This window comes from Zootoca vivipara, chromosome 5 (assembly GCF_965207765.1).
Source record: "Zootoca vivipara chromosome 5, rZooViv2.hap1.1, whole genome shotgun sequence".
NCBI classification, from domain to species: Eukaryota; Metazoa; Chordata; class Lepidosauria; order Squamata; family Lacertidae; genus Zootoca; species Zootoca vivipara.
In genome coordinates this window covers 87955556-87973676 of record NC_142588.1, presented here as the reverse complement: position 1 = coordinate 87973676, position 18121 = coordinate 87955556, and the positions used below count along the sequence as shown (strand labels likewise).

Genomic DNA, 18121 nt, shown 5'->3' with positions numbered 1-18121 from the left:
TGTGTACATTGTCTAAACCATATCCATTAAAACGAAAGTACAGTGGTACCTCTGGTTGTGGACACGAAAAGTCCGCAACCAGAGTGGCGCTTCTGCGCACGCGCGAAGCACAATAGAGCGCATCTGTGCATGTGCAAAGCGCACAGAACACTTCTGCGTGCACGGGATTAAACCCGGAAGTAAACACTTCTGGGTTTGCCGCGTTCTTAACTTGAAAGGACGCAACCTGAAGCGGACGTAACCAGAGGTACCACTGTACAACCTAGAACCAATAAAACAATATCAAAGTGAGTAAAACAGATTCGTGGGATTCACAGACATGGAATCATAGAACTGTAGAGTTGGAAGAGACTACGAGGTTCATCTAGTCCAACCCCCTGCAATGCAAGAATATTTCACCCAACGTGGGGCTTGAACCCACAATCCTGAGATTGAGTCTCATGCTCTACCAACAGAGATACCAGGCTCCAATCTTATAGGTCAGGGAAGGCCTGGGCAAGAAAGATAGGTCTTTACAAGATGGGTTGTTGATGCTTCAGGCATGACAGAGGGAAGGGCATTGCACAGTATAGGGAAAGCAAGATCTGTTGAAGTACAAGGCGGTTTCCTGTATTCTGCTGATGAAAGGAGGAATATGTTTTAAAGAGATTTATATGCAGAATTTGGCAGGTCTGATCTGAGTGAGCTTTTCCTTCATCAGACCATTGAGTGTCTGCTTACGTCCAAACCACCTGAGCATTGCCTTTTTAAAAAAGCCTAATTATATGCAAATAATAGACCTTCATATATCATACATTATACACTTAATGTGCATAAAAAGATCAAGCACCATATGGTATGTTTTTTCTGCAGCATAATTCTATCCGCATTAATACACAAATATTTTTATACAGTTACATGTGTCTCTTTCTATGTGTTGTTACTTTAGGAAACATGGAGTGTCTATATGTCCAACATGCATATCCTATTACTGCGTAATAATGAATGTAATATATAGAGAATTGTTTGTATTTTTAGTGGAACTGGTAAAAACATTCCTTGCTTCCTGTTGAGATCGGGGACTTGAGGCTGGAGTTAGGAAAAATAAATCTGCACTGATAAACTTGAAATTGAGATTTTCAGAATAATCCATCCCTAACTTCTATAGCAAAGGTGTTTGGCGCTTGTTTTAAATCACACAACACACAAGCACACATCTTCAGTATGAATGATAGGTGCATCCTTGAGCTGTGTTAGGGCGCTGAGTGCATGGGAGCAAGGGGGGCTCGCTTTTCACTTCTATAAAAGCTAGGGAGGCCCCCAATAGCCTGAGGGATGCTTCTCGGTTAAGTGCTTTCCATAATGAATAATCCAGACTTTTTCCAGAGATACATAAAAGAATCCCATCACCATAACATATTGTATGCCTTCCAACTTTTTTCCCCAAGTGAAAAGGAGTAAAAAGGTAAAGGACCCCTGGACAGTAAAGTCCAGTCAAAGGTAACTAGGGGGTTGCGGCACTCATCTCGCTTTTAGGCCAAGGGAGCCGGTGTTTGTCCACAGACAGCTTTCCAGGTCCTGTGGCCAGCAGGACTAAACCGCTTCTGGTGCAACTGAACACCATGACGGAAACCAGAGCACATGGAAACGCCATTTACCTTCCCGCCAGAGCGGTACCTTATTTATCTACTTGCACTGGCGTGCTTTCGAACTGTTAGGTTGGCAGGGGCTGGGACAGAGCAATGGGAGCTCACTCCATTGTGGGGATTCGAACCGCTAACCTTTCGATTGGCAAACCTAAGCGGCTCTGTGGTTTAAACAACAGCGCCACCCGCTCCCCTACTCACACTTGGGTTAACATTGCAGTTCAATTTGGAAAAGACAAATTGATTGAAAAGCTACCCTGATTCAAACTGTGCCTTCGGTCTCGTGCAAGAGGTACGGCACACTCCTGGTCCTTGCATAACACCCATATTCCAACCACTAGTCCTCACTGCCCTGCCTGACACTGGTTCATTCCCCTGAATTATGATTCTGCACTTGGTCTATGCTGTATACCAGAGGTCATCAAACTTTGGTGGATGGTAATGATTAAATATTATTTTTTTATTTGTACCCCCATCTGACTGGGTTGTCCCAGCCACTCTGGGCGGATTCCAACAATATACTGTAAACGCATAATAAAACATCAGACGTAAAAAACGTCCTTATACAGGGCTGTAAGTACATTTTTAGGAAAGTGTTGTGGATGCCAGTCACAACACAGCTGCCATGGGTGTGTGGCATAACACAAAATGGGTTCTATATGAGAATGATGATGATGATGATGATGGCTCCACTTGCTCACAGAGAAATCTCTTTGTACCTGGTGAAATGTGGGTACGTGCCAACTTACTTTTTCATGCCCCAAGAGGGTACACATCTTCTGGGGGGCTCATCTCTCAGCAGGCAAGGACCTTCAGCTTTCAAAGCATCACAACACTGGCATCGCTTGTGTGGGAATTTTTTTTTTTTTAAGGAGCAGCATTAGAACCAAATGTGGCTCAAATTATCCTCAGAGGCTTTCAGAAACAAACAAAAAAAGGTGTTGGAGTTGCTGGGGCTTCTCCTTTATTCAGAAAATGTGTAATTCTGTCATGTCCACTTAGGACTTCAAACTTGTTTACTTTAAAACTGGCATTCGACGACTTCATAACAAAACACCGTCTCTGCTCTCCCACCTCTCACATCTGGAGAGACGATAGCTTTACGTCGGATCTTTAAACCGGCTCGGTGTGCTGGCCCCGGTGAGCTCTGCGCTTTGTAAAAGCGGTTGTGGGCTTTAAAAAGAAAAGAACAGGCATATACTAGCGCAGCAACAACAACCATATAGACCACCTGGTGGAAACATTAAACATTAAAATTGACAGTTGAAGAAACACATGTCCCCCCACGCTAAATCCCTCTCCATCAGGCACACCCCTGGCAAATTCTTTGGAGGGTGCCGTTCTTGAAAGGCTGGGAGCTCCTGTTGACTGATGGGAGACTCTGTGAGCCGTTCAGGGAGGGCTGAGAGGACGTTATCCTCAGGAGAACCTGTATTGCTGTCTTTATTTGTTGTAATTTCACAACAGGGATGTGAAGCTGATGCGATCTGGGTGATACATCTTTACTTTGAGAGGGCTCCAAATTGGATTGGAGCTGCCGGCAGTTGTGGGGAGAGACGGTCCTTCCTTCTTTTCTTTTCTTTTCTTTTCTTTTCTTTTCTTTTCTTTTCTTTTCTTTTCTTTCTTACCCCACAGGGGGTAAAAGATCCAGGGTACAAATACCATTTCCCCAACTGGGAGAAAAATGACCAGAAAAACATATCACCCACATTGCACCAACGTCATAAGTTCTTCCTTGCCTGCCCACTGCTCCCTATCCTTCTCTCCTCCCATTGTCCCCTGCTGCCTTGGGAGATGCCTTGTGGCCTGGTGCAGCCTGACTGGAGGTTGCTCCAGGCCACGCAGCATAGAGAAACACCGCACAGAAACATGGGAGGTCTGCGACAGTTGCACAATGTCATGATGCCTCTGGTCAGGAATAAACCTGGGACTACATGCATGTAAACATGTCCTTTGCCCCCCACAAGGCTGGACTTGCCCTGCTTCCAAACACCAGTGCTACGTTTCACAGTTTTTAGACTGTTGGGGAAACAGAATAAATGATAAACCCTGCATATTTGTACAGTGGAACTTCGGTTTACGAACGCAATCCGTTCCATGGAGGCGTTTGTAAACGGAGGCATTTGCTCCCCGAAGGCACACTTTTGCGCGTGCGCGCAGCACTGATAGAGTGCTTCTGTGCATGCACGCGCTGCGCAGATGCGATCTGCGCATCCGATGCCATGGAACCCGGATGTAAACACTTCTGGGTCCGCAGCGTTTCATAAACGGAGGCATTCATAAACAGAGGTTCCACTGTATCGGCTTCTGCTTGTGTCGAAGGAAATGGACCCATTTTCTCTGGATCAGGGTTATTGGCGCATTGCAGCCTGCTCATTAAAGTACCTATCACCTGCTCATTAACGTACATATCGCCAGGCTGAGTTCAACAATAGCATGCATGTTGGCAGCACTGGAATTTGGCCTAGCGTACCTTGATGCAGGACCCAACATGGAAGATATTCAGGCAAAGCCCCCCTAGAAACTCCACAGGGATCTTTTGCCTCAGTAAGAGCTTGAGGATGAAAGGCACTCTCTGGAGGAGAAAGGGATGTTCACCCCTAATTAGCACACTGAAGCAAGGCTTCGACGAATGGTAGGTTAGGTCATCTCAGATGAGCGGAAATAAATCTCAGGCAGGCATGGTTTTTTTTAATGAACGTCTCACAATTGGCTCTCCAACCTGCTTGGGTAATAATAATTGATACAGAGTCCTTGTAAAGCCAGACATAGAGAAATGAAACCTTCGTACTCAACAGGCCTGCCTATTCTCAAGGGTAGGTTGCAAGTGGGAACAAGTCCGGTGCCAATCAAGGCAGGGGAACCAAGACCGGGGAGATATGTGCGCAATCATGCGCATGCGCCATAACTAGCCTGTCTTCAAGATAATCTCTGCTGCCACCAGGGACGTGGAGATTGTCCTCAGCGGTCACTTACCCTCTAAGGATCGGATCAGGCACCCAGCCGGGGCCAAGCTCTGAATTCCAAGGCTGTTGGAAGCCATCCATCTTTGCAAGATCACAGTGGCTTTACAGCATTCCCCGGGGGTGGCTTGGACTCTGCTGCATTGTATTTCCTTTGGTGGCTGTCAATGCTTTTCGTAGCTCAGGAAGGCCTCCCACATTTATAATCTATAGCGAGCAAATTATATTCTCCTTCTTTTGTTTGTGCTTATTCTGCAGCTGTGGGGGCCATTCCTCAACCGGACCAGAGTATGCAACGCCCAATCTTCCTATTTTATTGGATAAAAGGGATCAGTCTTGGATCATGTGGGCAAGCATTCATAGGTGGTGGATTATTATTTTTTGTCTCTGTGTGTGGCTTTAAAAACCCCCACAAAACTATTATTTATTTATTTATTTCATAAACTTTATACACCCCATGATTGTAAAATGTCAAAGAACTTTACGGAAGGTAAAATGGTTTAATAATAATAATAATAATAATAATAATAATAATAATATTTGCAACCTTACTTTAAAACCTACAAAAGTTAAAATACGAAAACAGATTAAAATGGCACCAACTTTCTAAGCATCTGGGCAGGCTTATCTAAACAGAAATGTTTTTAACAGGTGCTGAATACAGTACGGTTGATCTCGATTGGCAGGGAGTTCTCACTGGATTTGTCAGGACTGATTATGGCATTAGGGTAGGGGTGGCTCATCTGTGACCTCCCCCCCTTCAACGTTGTTGGGCTACAGTGGCATTAGAGAACATTTCCTTGACCACCCCCTCCACTTCAAAAGGGCAGGAGTACAAAGTAAATTGTCATGTAACACCTTTGTACGGTGTCCCTGCATCTAAAAAAAGGAAATAGAAAGAGATAATCAAAGGCCCATCGAGCCCAGCATCCCTCTTCTCACAGTGGCCAACGGAATGCCTATGGCAGTGTTTCTCAATTTTGGACCACAATGCTCACCGTCCCTGACCACTGGTCCTGCTAGCTAGGGATGATGGGAGTTGTAGTCCAGCTACAGCTGGGGACCCAAGTTGGAGAAACACAGGGCTATGGGAAGCCCAGAAGCAGGACCTGAGCACCACCGCAATAATAAGAACATAGGGTTGTACGCTTTAGGAACCTACTGTAGGGTTGTACCCAACAAAGTCGTCCCTGTTAGCACAAGGATTTCCACCTGTGTGGTGGAACTTCCTCTCCTGTTTGTCTCTTGTGCTTCCCCAAATCTGTTTTGTGGGTTCCCCCACTTGGGGTTGCAGGTGGAGGTGCTGGGATGAGAAATGGAGAGGAAGTCCTGCTGCACCCTTGGGTGAACAGGACAACTTCCACGTGGCTCAGCATTGTCTACGTTAGCTAGCAGTGGCACTCCAGGGCTTCAGGCAACCATCTTTATCTTCCAGCCCTACCTGGGATTGAACTTGGGACCTTCTGCAGATGCTCTACCACAGAGCTGTGGGCTTATACCAGGCACCCCCAAACTGCGGCCCTCCAGATGTTTTGGCCTACATCTCCCACGATCCCTAGCTAACAGCACCAGTGGTCGGGGAGGATGGGAATTGTAGTCCAAAACATCTGGAGGGCCGAAGTTTGGGGATGCCTGGCTTATACTGTACCTGGTCAGACTCTTTGTCTATCTAGCCTTGTGTGTGTTGCTGTTCAGCCTTGTCCAGATCTCAAACCTCAGGTCTCCACTGATGAGGAGCAAAGGGAGCAAGGCCTTCCAGCAGGTCCCCATGCTGCCAATGGCCCTGAGATGCTGAACCAGGAAGGATCAGAGCTGCTGCCAAAGTTCCTGGCTAACCGCATGTAAGGCTACTCAGGAGGATGGGAAAGTGCATGGTTATTTGACTGTTTTGTGGGTTTATTTGGGGATTGTGATTTAAATTGTGTTTGTTTAAATTGTCACGTTTTTAGTAACCGGTCCTGGGGCCGTTTGCTCCAACAAGCAAAATAATAAAGAAGGGATTTTACATCTCTCTCTCTCTCTCTCTCTCTCTCTCTCTCTCTCTCTCTCAAAGCTACGAACATGAGTTTGACCAAACTGCGGGAGGCAGTGGAAGACAGGAGTGCCTGGTGTGCTCTGGTCAATGGGGTGACGAAGAATTGGACACGACTAAATGACTAAACAACAACAAATTGGTGCATAAACAGGACCTAAGGAAGTAACTCTTTCAGTTACACTTCTGACCTGAATAGTCCAACATTCAGCTTCAGCATTTATTTCATCATTTTATTAATATGTTGGCCAAAATAAACTGACAACAGAAGAGTCATGACCTGATCTCCAGTCTTTTGCTTTGACTTCAAATGACCATGTCTGTGGTTGTCTGTGTGTACTGATCCAGATGTGGGGTTCAGCACTGGGGCAGGGTTTGTAACCTCGCTCACCAATGCTGCACCCTTGAGCTAAATCATACCCCTTACCCCCCACAAGACAGATGCAGAACATGGGCACAAAACGAAGTGAAGGCAAAATTGCCCAGAAGTGAGAGCCTATGTGTTGAACAGTCACTCTGTGACTCCAATGATCACAGGGATAAAAGGAGGTCGTGTGAATTCATCCAGAGCCCTGGCTGAGTCCTTGTGTCTTTCCCTCTGTCTTCCCAGCCCCAAATTGCACCGAGCTTTGAACGCTCCATTAGTGACTGGAAGTGGTCAGGAAAATACCCGAACAGCAGGCTGGTGAGGACACAGTGATGTATTGTGGGTAATTAGAGATTAATTACAATCCCATAGTTTGTATCATGGTTCGGGGTCAGCGCCGGGTCAGTGCACATGGCAAACTTAGAGAGCTGTGACTGGATGGATGACGCCAACTCAGAGTGGCCCAGGAAAGTGAAGCGTGCAAAAATGAGGAGCCAGTAAGGCTGGGGAGCGGACTCACAGCCAGGATGCTGGCGACAGCAATGACACAGGCTGCTGGGGCCCCGAGGCACGGCAAAAAAACACAACACGTTAACAAGCAGCCCAGAGGAAGCAGCTGCCCTGCTAAGCATCCCTAGTCTGCAGCCAGGCCTTCTCCAATTAACCTCTTCCGAGCTCTCTGCAATTTGGGAAATCTGGGACACAGTTCTGAGCTCAGAGAAAGTCAGATGGATTGGTTGGTTGGTTGTTTTTTTGTGTTTTTTTTTAAAGGAGCAGCGAGAGAATATCTCTTCTTCCCCCAAACAGGGTTTGTCTTCCTTTAGATGCAGGTTGCATGCAGAGGGTTTATTTGATGCTTCAGAATGTTTCGGCAAGTGCAAGGCCTTTGCCGTCCTCAACCTGCTCAGGTACGAAGGACTAAGCATGATGCATTTTTCTTCTTTGCAATGCTAAGGTTTTTGTAAGCTTTTGACAATAAAGGAGGAGAATGAGAAGAAAGAGCAACCCATTTCCTTCTGATTATCCTACTAGGGAGCAATCCTATGCCCAAGGAGGTATTGCAAACCTGTGGAAGTGAAGCTGGCATAAAGTTGCACTGGATCCCAACCTTGGCCTGCAGTGAGGCTTCCGCTGCGGCTCTGCCTACAGCTGGCAGAGGGAAGCCTTTGAAAAGTATTCTGCACTGGGTTGCCAGGTCACTTGGCTGGGCTAAAGGGAGCTGACGATTCAGCCTAAGTCTCCCCTCTCCGGCCCCAGCACAGCATGTTCCTGGAATGCTCCTTTTGGGGGACTTACACTGGTTTCAGTTCTGCTAGCTGGGGTTGGGGACTTAAACGTCACCTGAGCCCAACCAAGTCAGGAATCAGCCAACTGAGCTGGAGATCTGCTACACCCAAAACGGTGGATCTTGTCAGAGGATTGCCCCTGGATGTACTAGTGGCTGTTTTTCTGAGTGCTTAAAAACAGAAATTCTATGCACTTCTAAGCTGGCATTGGATGCAAACAAGTGTTTGTTGTGGGATTGTTGTTGTTGTTTAGTCGTTTAGTCGTGTCCGACTCTTCGTGACCCCATGGACCATAGCACGCCAGGCACTCCTGTCTTGCACTGCCTCCCGCAGTTTGGTCAAACACATGTTCGTAGCTTCGAGAACACTGTCCAACCATCTCGTCCTCTGTCGTCCCCTTCTCCTAGTGCCCTCAATCTTTCCCAACATCAGGGTCTTTTCCAGGGAGTCTTCTCTTCTCAGGAGGTGACCAAAGTATTGGAGCCTCAGCTTCAGGATCTGTCCTTCCAGTGAGCGCTCAGGGCTGATTTCCTTCAGAAGGGATAGGTTTGATCTTCTTGCAGTCTATGGGACTCTCAAGAGTCTCCTCCAGCACCGTAATTCAAAAGCATCAATTCTTCGGCGATCAGCCTTCTTTATGGTCCAGCTCTCACTTCCATACATCACTACTGGGAAAACCATAGGTTTAACTATACGGACCTTTGTTGGCAAGGTAATGTCTCTGCTTTTTAAGATGCTGTCTAGGTTTGTCATTGCTTTTTTCCCAAGAAGCAGGTGAGTCCTTATTTGTGCTTTTCTTTTTTTTGCGTGTGGAGACCTTTTAACCAGTCCTAACAATAAATTCAGACAGGACTCAAATTTTGGTTTGGTTTTTGGCAGAATTTGGGCCACAACTTTATTGATTACAAATCAAGTGAGTGGTTGCATAGGCTCTGGTTCGACTAGCTACCTGCAACCCTGCAGGCAGCGCTGACTCTGGGCACCAACCATAGGTCAGTCTTGGGTGAACACCTGGGACAGAGGCAAGCAGCGGGGACTGCCAGGCCTCTACCCAGATGAGCCCCGAACTCAGGCTCAGGGCACAACCCCGCTTGGGGAGAGCAACCAAAGAGTCCGTGGATTCCTTCTTAAAGGAATACCCACAACATAGGGATGGCTAGGCATCCTGCCACTCCTATCCACCTGAAGCAGAGCCTATCCGCAACCTTACAAGTTGTGATGATTTGCTACGTGGCAGGCAAAACCCAAAAGGCACCAGCCAATCAGTCAAGTGGGGAAAATTCCTGCTGTGCCCCTGTCCCAACAACAGGCGACACACGACAGCCTAGCAAGGTCAAGCACAAGCCCTAAATAGGGGTGGGCGGGTGTTGCGATGCACTAGCCCAAAAGAGGAAGCTCAGGGCACGTGCATCAGCTTAAATAGTGGTCCCTCAATCACTTTGACTGGCAACCCTCATGCCCAATTGCTCCCAAGATCGAGGGACCACCAATAGGATGTTGTGGCCGCTCCAATATTCCTACCCACAACAGAGGGCCTAATTGCCAGGTCCCACCGCAACACTCTTGTGAGGGAGGACCCGATTTGCAGAATTCACACAACAACATTGGCATCAAAATGGCAGTTTGTATTTTCCTCCCATTTATTTCTAGATTTATCTTTTCAGAGAAAAATCCAGTAAGTTAACACTCTGTTGTTGCCAAGGTCCTGTTTCTGATATCTGAACAGCATCAGTTGTTCATAATCTGGCATTAGTTGCCAGTCAAGTGTGATCCAGCGAAACCCTTTTCTTGCACTGTTCTGATGTTCTCATACATGTTGGTTAGGATATTTGCTGTGCCAGGAGGACAGGATGATGCTCAGAATAGAACTGAAACTGCTTCTGTGAAGGTATTAGTAAAAAGCAGTCAAACTTGTGCCAGTGTGAATTCATGCAGCAATTGAGACATTCTAGGGTGAACAGTGAGCGTAAAGTTTGCTAGCTCTACTGTAACTGACCCAATGTAAATTTTTGCTAATTTGTTGATTTAAAAATGTAAATCTTATATATTTTCAGCTAAAATGATTGACTTAGAGAGCGTTCAGGTGTGTATTACTGCATTAGTGTTCCTGGTTTTAATGCTAATGTTGCCATTGCGAAGTCTAGCATTCCTTTTACACTGCAGTACCTGTTGCATTATGGAACAGTGGCCTTTTGATCCAAATACTTCTGTTTTGTGCTTAATTTAAAATGGTGGGAAAGAACTGAATGCCAGAATACTGTATGCACCAAAGTTTGTCACATGAAATTATAACGCAAAACTCCAGCGATCTTCCAGGTTAATGGGGTTGCAATAGATTTTTAACACAAGTACTAAACGTTTACATTTTCCAGAAGTAGCATTTACATTGTTTGAAACGTTACATAAAATGTAGAAATTAGCAGGTAAGGAGACGTTGGGAAAATGAAATGAAATGCTGTCTGAATGCAGGCTCAGATGATAACATGGTCATTATATTTCAGTCTAACCTACGTCACAGGGCTGCTGTAAGGCTAAAATTGGGGAGGCGAATTCATATATACAGTCCTTCTTGGGGGAATGGATGGGTGGGATACAAATGTAACAAACAAAAAATATACTATTTCACCTAACAGTTGCATAGTAGGCATTGTGTTAATTCAGACTATAAAGGTACAGCTACCGGTATCCCTTCACAAGATTCCCTAGCAATAGGGAGAAATTCATTCCATTTGCATTTTAATGCAAATCTTCCTAATTTGTTCCTCCTGAACTTATAAATGAATCGAAGCCCAGCTATCACTCAAGATTCACACTTCTCTGAATTTTGTAGTACAGTTCTCCAGCCAAATCAGTGCACATATTCCTGAAAATGACACACCAAATGACATTATTTTAGGGGAAATGTCTCGCAACAATGCCCATCTTAAGACAAATGTGCATATATTAGAAGAAATGTGCATGATAAGACATGCTAATTTCCATGTGGACTTCTCAAAGGAAAATTCAGAAATCGATGTGGTAGGTTGAATTTAAGGTTGGAAAAAGGAGGAACTGAGAGAAATTGAAATTGACATATTCATCCTTGCTTCATGAAGTGTGCACTCCCAATTCAGACTATAACTGTCCCCAGTGCTTTTTTTCTTTTTAAAAAAATGTTTAGGGGTACTCTCATTTTGACTCAAGAAAATCACCATTTTATAGTTCAAATCAGGGGAAATAAATACAGTAAATGGACAAAAGTACAAAGATTCACAAAATGTTTAGGGGTATGCGTACCCCTGCGCACCCCCAGAAAAAAGCACTGGCTGTCCCATAATCAGAAGGCAGGGGAAAGTGCACGCAGCCAGAGTTGGACTCTTACACACAAACACAACCCTGACATGCCATCGTAGCTCAGTTGGTTAGAGCATGCTGATGATAATGCCAAGGTTGAAAGTTCGATCCCTGTATGAGACATCTGCACATTCCTGCATTGCAGGGGGTTGAACTAGATGATCCACAGAGTTCATTCCAAGTCAACAATTCTATGATTCTACGAACACACATTGCAGACTTCAGTCTGTGTCGTCAGGTAGAATATGCCTGCTCCTTCTCAATCACAGTAACTCAGCCAGTTGGATAGCAGATATGGAAACTGCAGGGAGGGAGGGAGTTGACTGAGCCCAGCACCTGCACTCCCCAACATAATATCCTTGCTCCTGGAAATAGAGGTTAGTGGCTCTAGTTTCAAGCAGGCTTCCCTGACCTCTGGAGGTGTTCCCAAGCCTGCAAAATAGCTGGAGCCATTTTCGAAGGAGCTGCAGTGAATGCACAAATTCTTTGTTGAGAAAAAAATGCCCATAAATGAGCTGATGGCAGAGACCAAGCTGGGTGTCCTATGGGCAATCTTGGGCACCAATGTCAGCAGGCAGGCATGCAGTTGATAATGTCTAGTTGAAGAACTATGGGGACCCAGGTGGTGCTGTGGTTAAACCACTGAGCCTAGGGCTTGCTGATCAGAAGGTTGGCGGTTCGAATACCTGTGACGGGGTGAGCTCCTGTTGCTTGGTCCCAGCTCCTGCCAACCTAGCAGTTCGAAAGCACATCAAAATGCAAGCAGATAAATGGGAACCGCTACAGCGGGAAGGTAAACGGCGTTTCCATGTGCTGCTCTGGTTTGCCAGAAGCGGCTTTGTCATGCTGGCCACATGACCTGGAAGCTATACGCTGGCCCCCTCGGCCAATAATGCAAGATGAGCGCCGCAACCCCAGAGTCGGTCACGACTGGACCTAATGGTCAGGGGTTCCTTTACCCTTTAGTTGAAGAACTGCTAGGTCCATCATGAGTTTGAAGTTGCTGAAATTGAGGAGCTAGACCAGAGTCAATATCAGTCCCTCCAAGTGTCCCTATTTTCCAGGGACAGTCCCAGATTTACAGAAGCCATCCTGGTTTCTGATTTGATCCTGGAATGTCCCGCTTTTTTGTAGGGTGTCCCTATGTTCGTCTGAGAAATGTTGGAGGGTATGGAGGGAAGTTTTGTTTAATGTTTAATGTTTTATTATGGTTTTATATGTGCTGCCCAGACTGGCTGGGACAACCTAGTCAGATGGGCAGGGTATTATTATTAATATTATCATTATTAAATAGAGCATCCCTATTTTCTTTTTTTTAATATAACTTTTATTAAATATTTTCTTGGTTCACAAAAAATGTGCATTGTCTTTTTTTCAATTCTCCTGCAGGTCCATAGCATAATACATCATAAATGCCATGGTGCAAGAGTGACACACACACACACACACACACACACACACACAGGGGTTTTTTTAAATTAAAAAAACACCAATTAGACAATCATAGTATTCACTGAATTGACAATTTTTAAAATCTCCCCTTCTCACCCAACCCCCACCAGAAGTAATTTGCACCTCTTTCAAGACCACAGATTTTAACTGGGATTAGTTACGAGTTGGAAAAAGTGTTGCTTGAAGCAAGAAAGGGATTGTATATGCATGCTGTTAAAATGGTCAGAAAGGGGCTTTGACAATGAAATTGTGCAATTTTTACATGCATCCACTTGTACGATTTGAGATTCGTGTGCCTCAGACAGTGCCATGGTTGAGTTAAAGGCCTGAGTTAGACAGAACGAAGGCAACATGTGTTTGAAATATTTTCCCAAGTAATTCTATGATAATTGTGAAATTTGAGTGCCTTTGTTCCTGCAACAAGTTATTATGCTACGTATAAAAAGAACTGATCAGTTTCGAATTAGGCATGCTAACCATAACACTTTTCAACTGAAAAAGCTGCAGAGCACATTTCCCTAGAAAAATGTTCACTTGCTGTGATACACAAATATGTGCAAACCGCAAGGTCTCTAAAATAGCAGGTGTAAGTTTATGTCTAGAGGAAACCACCATCCTCTTAAATATGCAAAAGAACAAGTTTTCCTGGGTTTATAACACAGAATGGTAGTCACCACAGCCGCTGCTACAGCTCTCTTCATTGTTTAACAACTTGACACCTCTGTTTTGGCTCTCATTTCCCCACAGTCCCGGATACTATGATTTTCTCAACAAGCTCCTCAAAGGCACATGTTTTTGCCTCTATGAACAACATGGAATGTTTTCGGGCAAACTTGTGACCCTCATTTCTGTCAACTTCCCTGTTTTCCTTATCAATGTTGTTTCCTACTACCGTGTTTCTCATATTTTAAGGCATCCCCAAAAAATAAGCCATGACAGGATTTCTAAGGGTTAGTGAAAAATAAGACATACCCCGAAAATAAGCCATGTCGTGTAGCCCCGACCGAGCGAGAGGCGAAGGCGCGGGACCCAGCAGGAGCTCCCTGCCTGCTTCCCCGAGCCGTCGCGCATCGGGGGACAGAGCCGAAGATCGGCGGGCGCTCCTTGCTGGGCTTGACAAGCCCGGGAAACAGCGCCCGCCGATCTTCGGACCTGTCCTGTGTGACAGGCGGGGGTGGGGGGGGAAGCGGAGATCATGCTCCGCTCTCCCCCCACCCCCGCCTGTCACCGAAGATCGGCGGGCGCTGTTTGCTGGGCTTGACAAGCCCGGCAAACAGCGCCCGCCGATCTTCGGACCTGTCCTGTGTGACAGGCGGGGGTGGGGGGAAGCGGAGATCGTTCTCCGCTCTCCCCCCACCCCCGCCTGTCACCAAAGATCGGCGGGCGCTGTTTGCTGGGCTTGACAAGCCCGGCAAACAGCGCCCGCCGATCTTCGGACCTGTCCTGTGTGACAGGCGGGGGGGGGGAAGCGGAGATCGTTCTCCGCTCTCCCCCCACCCCCGCCTGTCACCAAAGATCGGCGGGCGCTCCTTGCTGGGCTTGACAAGCCCGGCAAACAGCGCCCGCCGATCTTCGGACCTGTCCTGTGTGACAGGCGGGGGTGGGTGGGGAAGCGGAGATCGTGCTCCGCTCTCCCCCCACCCCCGCCTGTCACCAAAGATCGGCGGGCGCTCCTTGCTGGGCTTGACAAGCCCGGCAAACAGCGCCCGCCGATCTTCGGCCCTGTGCTGTATGACGGGCGGGGGTGGGGGGAAGCGGAGATCGTGCTCCGCTCTCCCCCCACCCCCGCCTGTCACCAAAGATCGGCGGGCGCTCCTTGCTGGGCTTGACAAGCCCGGCAAACAGCGCCCGCCGATCTTCGGCCCTGTGCTGTATGACGGGCGGGGGTGGGGGGAAGCGGAGATCGTGCTCCGCTCTCCCCCCACCCCCGCCTGTCACCGAAGATCGGCGGGCGCTCCTTGCTGGGCTTGACAAGCCCGGCAAACAGCGCCCGCCGATCTTCGGACCTGTCCTGTGTGACAGGCGGGGGTGGGGGGGAAGCGGAGATCGTTCTCCGCTCTCCCCCCACCCCCGCCTGTCACCAAAGATCGGCGGGCGCTGTTTGCTGGGCTTGACAAGCCCGGCAAACAGCGCCCGCCGATCTTCGGCCCTGTGCTGTGTGACAGGCGGGGGTGGGGGAGAAGCGGAGATCGTGCTCCGCTCTCCCCCCACCCCCGCCTGTCACCGAAGATCGGCGGGCGCTCCTAGCTGGGCTTGACAAGCCCGGCAAACAGCGCCCGCCGACCTGTGCTGTGTGACAGGCGGGGGTGGGGGGGAAGCGGAGATCGTTCTCCGCTCTCCCCCCACCCCCGCCTGTCACCGAAGATCGGCGGGCGCTCCTTGCTGGGCTTGACAAGCCCGGCAAACAGCGCCCGCCGATCTTCCGACCTGTCCTGTGTGACAGGCGGGGGTGGGGGGGGGAAGCGGAGATCGTGCTCCGCTCTCCCCCCACCCCCGCCTGTCACCAAAGATCGGCGGGCGCTCCTTGCTGGGCTTGACAAGCCCGGCAAACAGCGCCCGCCGATCTTCGGCCCTGTGCTGTGTGACAGGCGGGGGTGGGGGAGAAGCGGAGATCGTTCTCCGCTCTCCCCCCATCCCCGCCTGTCACCGAAGATCGGCGGGCGCTCCTAGCTGGGCTTGACAAGCCCGGCAAACAGCGCCCGCCGACCTGTGCTGTGTGACAGGCGGGGGTGGGGGGGAAGCGGAGATCGTTCTCCGCTCTCCGCCCACCCCCGCCTGTCACCGAAGATCGGCGGGCGCTGTTTGCTGGGCTTGACAAGCCCGGCAAACAGCGCCCGCCGATCTTCGGCCCTGTGCTGTATGATGGGCGGGGTGGGGGGAAGTGGAGATCGTGCTCCGCTCTCCCCCCACCCCCGCCTGTCACCAAAGATCGGCGGGCGCTGTTTGCTGGGCTTGACAAGCCCGGCAAACAGCGCCCGCCGATCTTCGGCCCTGTGCTGTGTGACAGGCGGGGGTGGGGGAGAAGCGGAGATCGTTCTCCGCTCTCCCCCCACCCCCGCCTGTCACCAAAGATCGGCGGGCGCTCCTTGCTGGGCTTGACAAGCCCGGCAAACAGCGCCCGCCGATCTTCGGCCCTGTGCTGTGTGACAGGCGGGGGTGGGGGAGAAGCGGAGATCGTTCTCCGCTCTCCCCCCATCCCCGCCTGTCACCGAAGATCGGCGGGCGCTCCTAGCTGGGCTTGACAAGCCCGGCAAACAGCGCCCGCCGACCTTTGCTGTGTGACAGGCGGGGGTGGGGGGAAGCGGAGATCGTTCTCCGCTCTCCCCCCATCCCCGCCTGTCACCGAAGATCGGCGGGCGCTCCTAGCTGGGCTTGACAAGCCCGGCAAACAGCGCCCGCCGACCTGTGCTGTGTGACAGGCGGGGGTGGGGGGGAAGCGGAGATCGTTCTCCGCTCTCCGCCCACCCCCGCCTGTCACCGAAGATCGGCGGGCGCTGTTTGCTGGGCTTGACAAGCCCGGCAAACAGCGCCCGCGTGCACTTTATTAAAAAATAAGACATCCCTCAAAAATAAGCCATGTCGTGTTTTTTTGAAGAAAAAATTAATATAAGACATGACTTATAATATGAGAAACACGGTAACATTTGAACCACTGTATATCATCTCTTGCGCAGTATGTTTCTAATTCAGTTAGCCAGTTGTCTAGTTTAGCAAAAGTGTCTCTTTTGTGAATTCATAAACTAACAGGACACCCTGTGCTCCTCTGTAATAGCTGGGTGTTAACGTTCTGAACCGTTCCTGACCTGCAGTGTCCTGACTGCCTGGGCTATAAGGTTCAACAGATTGCTAGTTTAACCTTATTTCCCTTGACAAATACTGTTTTCACTTGCGAGTCAACACCTAGACTTGCCAGTGCCACTCTAGCTGATGATGAGGATCTTCAGCATGGTCAAAATATCCTCGGCCATCCCAACAACCAGGCATAGCTGCCAAGTCTCCCGTTTCCCCTGGGAAAACCCCTTTTTTTCTTACCTTTTCCCGGTGGTCCCCCGTATCACTTCGTCTCCCATTTTTCTCCATTATTTTCTCCTGCCGGCGGCCATTTTTTTATTTCCAATTTGCCCTTCTATGGGCACCAAAATGACCACCGCCAGCTTCAAAAGTCGCATCTACGCATGTCCGGAAGTGCATAGACGTGACTTCCGGTGTTGGCGGTGGCAATTTTGGTGCCCATAGATGGGCGAAGCGACACCAGAAGTTGCGTCGGCGCACTTCCTGACATGCGTACAAGCGACTTTTGAAGCCGGCGGCGGCCATTTTGGGTGCCCATAGAAGGGCAAAGCAACACTGGAAGTTACATCGACGCAACTTCCGGTGTAAAATGGCTGCCGGTCCCGGATTCTGCAGTCCAGAACTTGGAAGGTAAGCAACCAGGGGCCTCGGCCCGACCAACCTAGCTCCTCATTCCGTGCTACACAGACTGCCATGTCTGCCATGTGGGGCTTACTTTTATCAGAGAAATGTTGGAGGCTATGCAATAACTTTATAGGACCCAGTGGAACCCTATTGACCTGTTGTGTCACCTGATCCCTGATGAATTGGAGACTGCAACACCACCCTTTGTTTATCTGGGTGGCACTGGTGCAAAGTAAGGAGCTTAGAAAGCAAGGTGCCTGGTTCTCGCTGCTGCACTTGCCGATCCAAGACCCCTGCTGCCTTCTGTGAAGACTGTGAGGTTGCAGTTCATAAACTTACTGTTACCTGCCCAAAACTGTTGGGCTTTTCGGTCTCCCAAAAGACAAGAATATGCCTGATCAATGTCTTTCTTTATATCAAGGTTGGGGGACCCTGTTGGGACCAAGGGCCACGTTTCCTCCTGGGCAACCTGCCAGGGGCAAAAGTTGGTGGAACAATGAATTCAAATGTTTTATTTGGGCAGTTGATTAGTTTTCCACATAGTGGTACAGTGTGGTACCTCAGGTTAAGTACTTAATTGGTTCTGGAAGTCCGTACTTAACCTGAAGCGTACTTAACCTGTAGTGAACTATCCCATTGAAAGCAGT

The 18121-nt window shown here is 48.7% G+C and overlaps 1 pseudogene; it reads right to left on the bottom strand.

The window, feature by feature from the left end:
- Positions 1 to 13709: 13709 nt before the first annotated feature.
- Positions 13710 to 17026, bottom strand: LOC132592107 (ras-related protein Rab-18-like; annotated as a pseudogene).
- Between the last annotated feature and the right edge of the window lie 1095 nt (positions 17027 to 18121).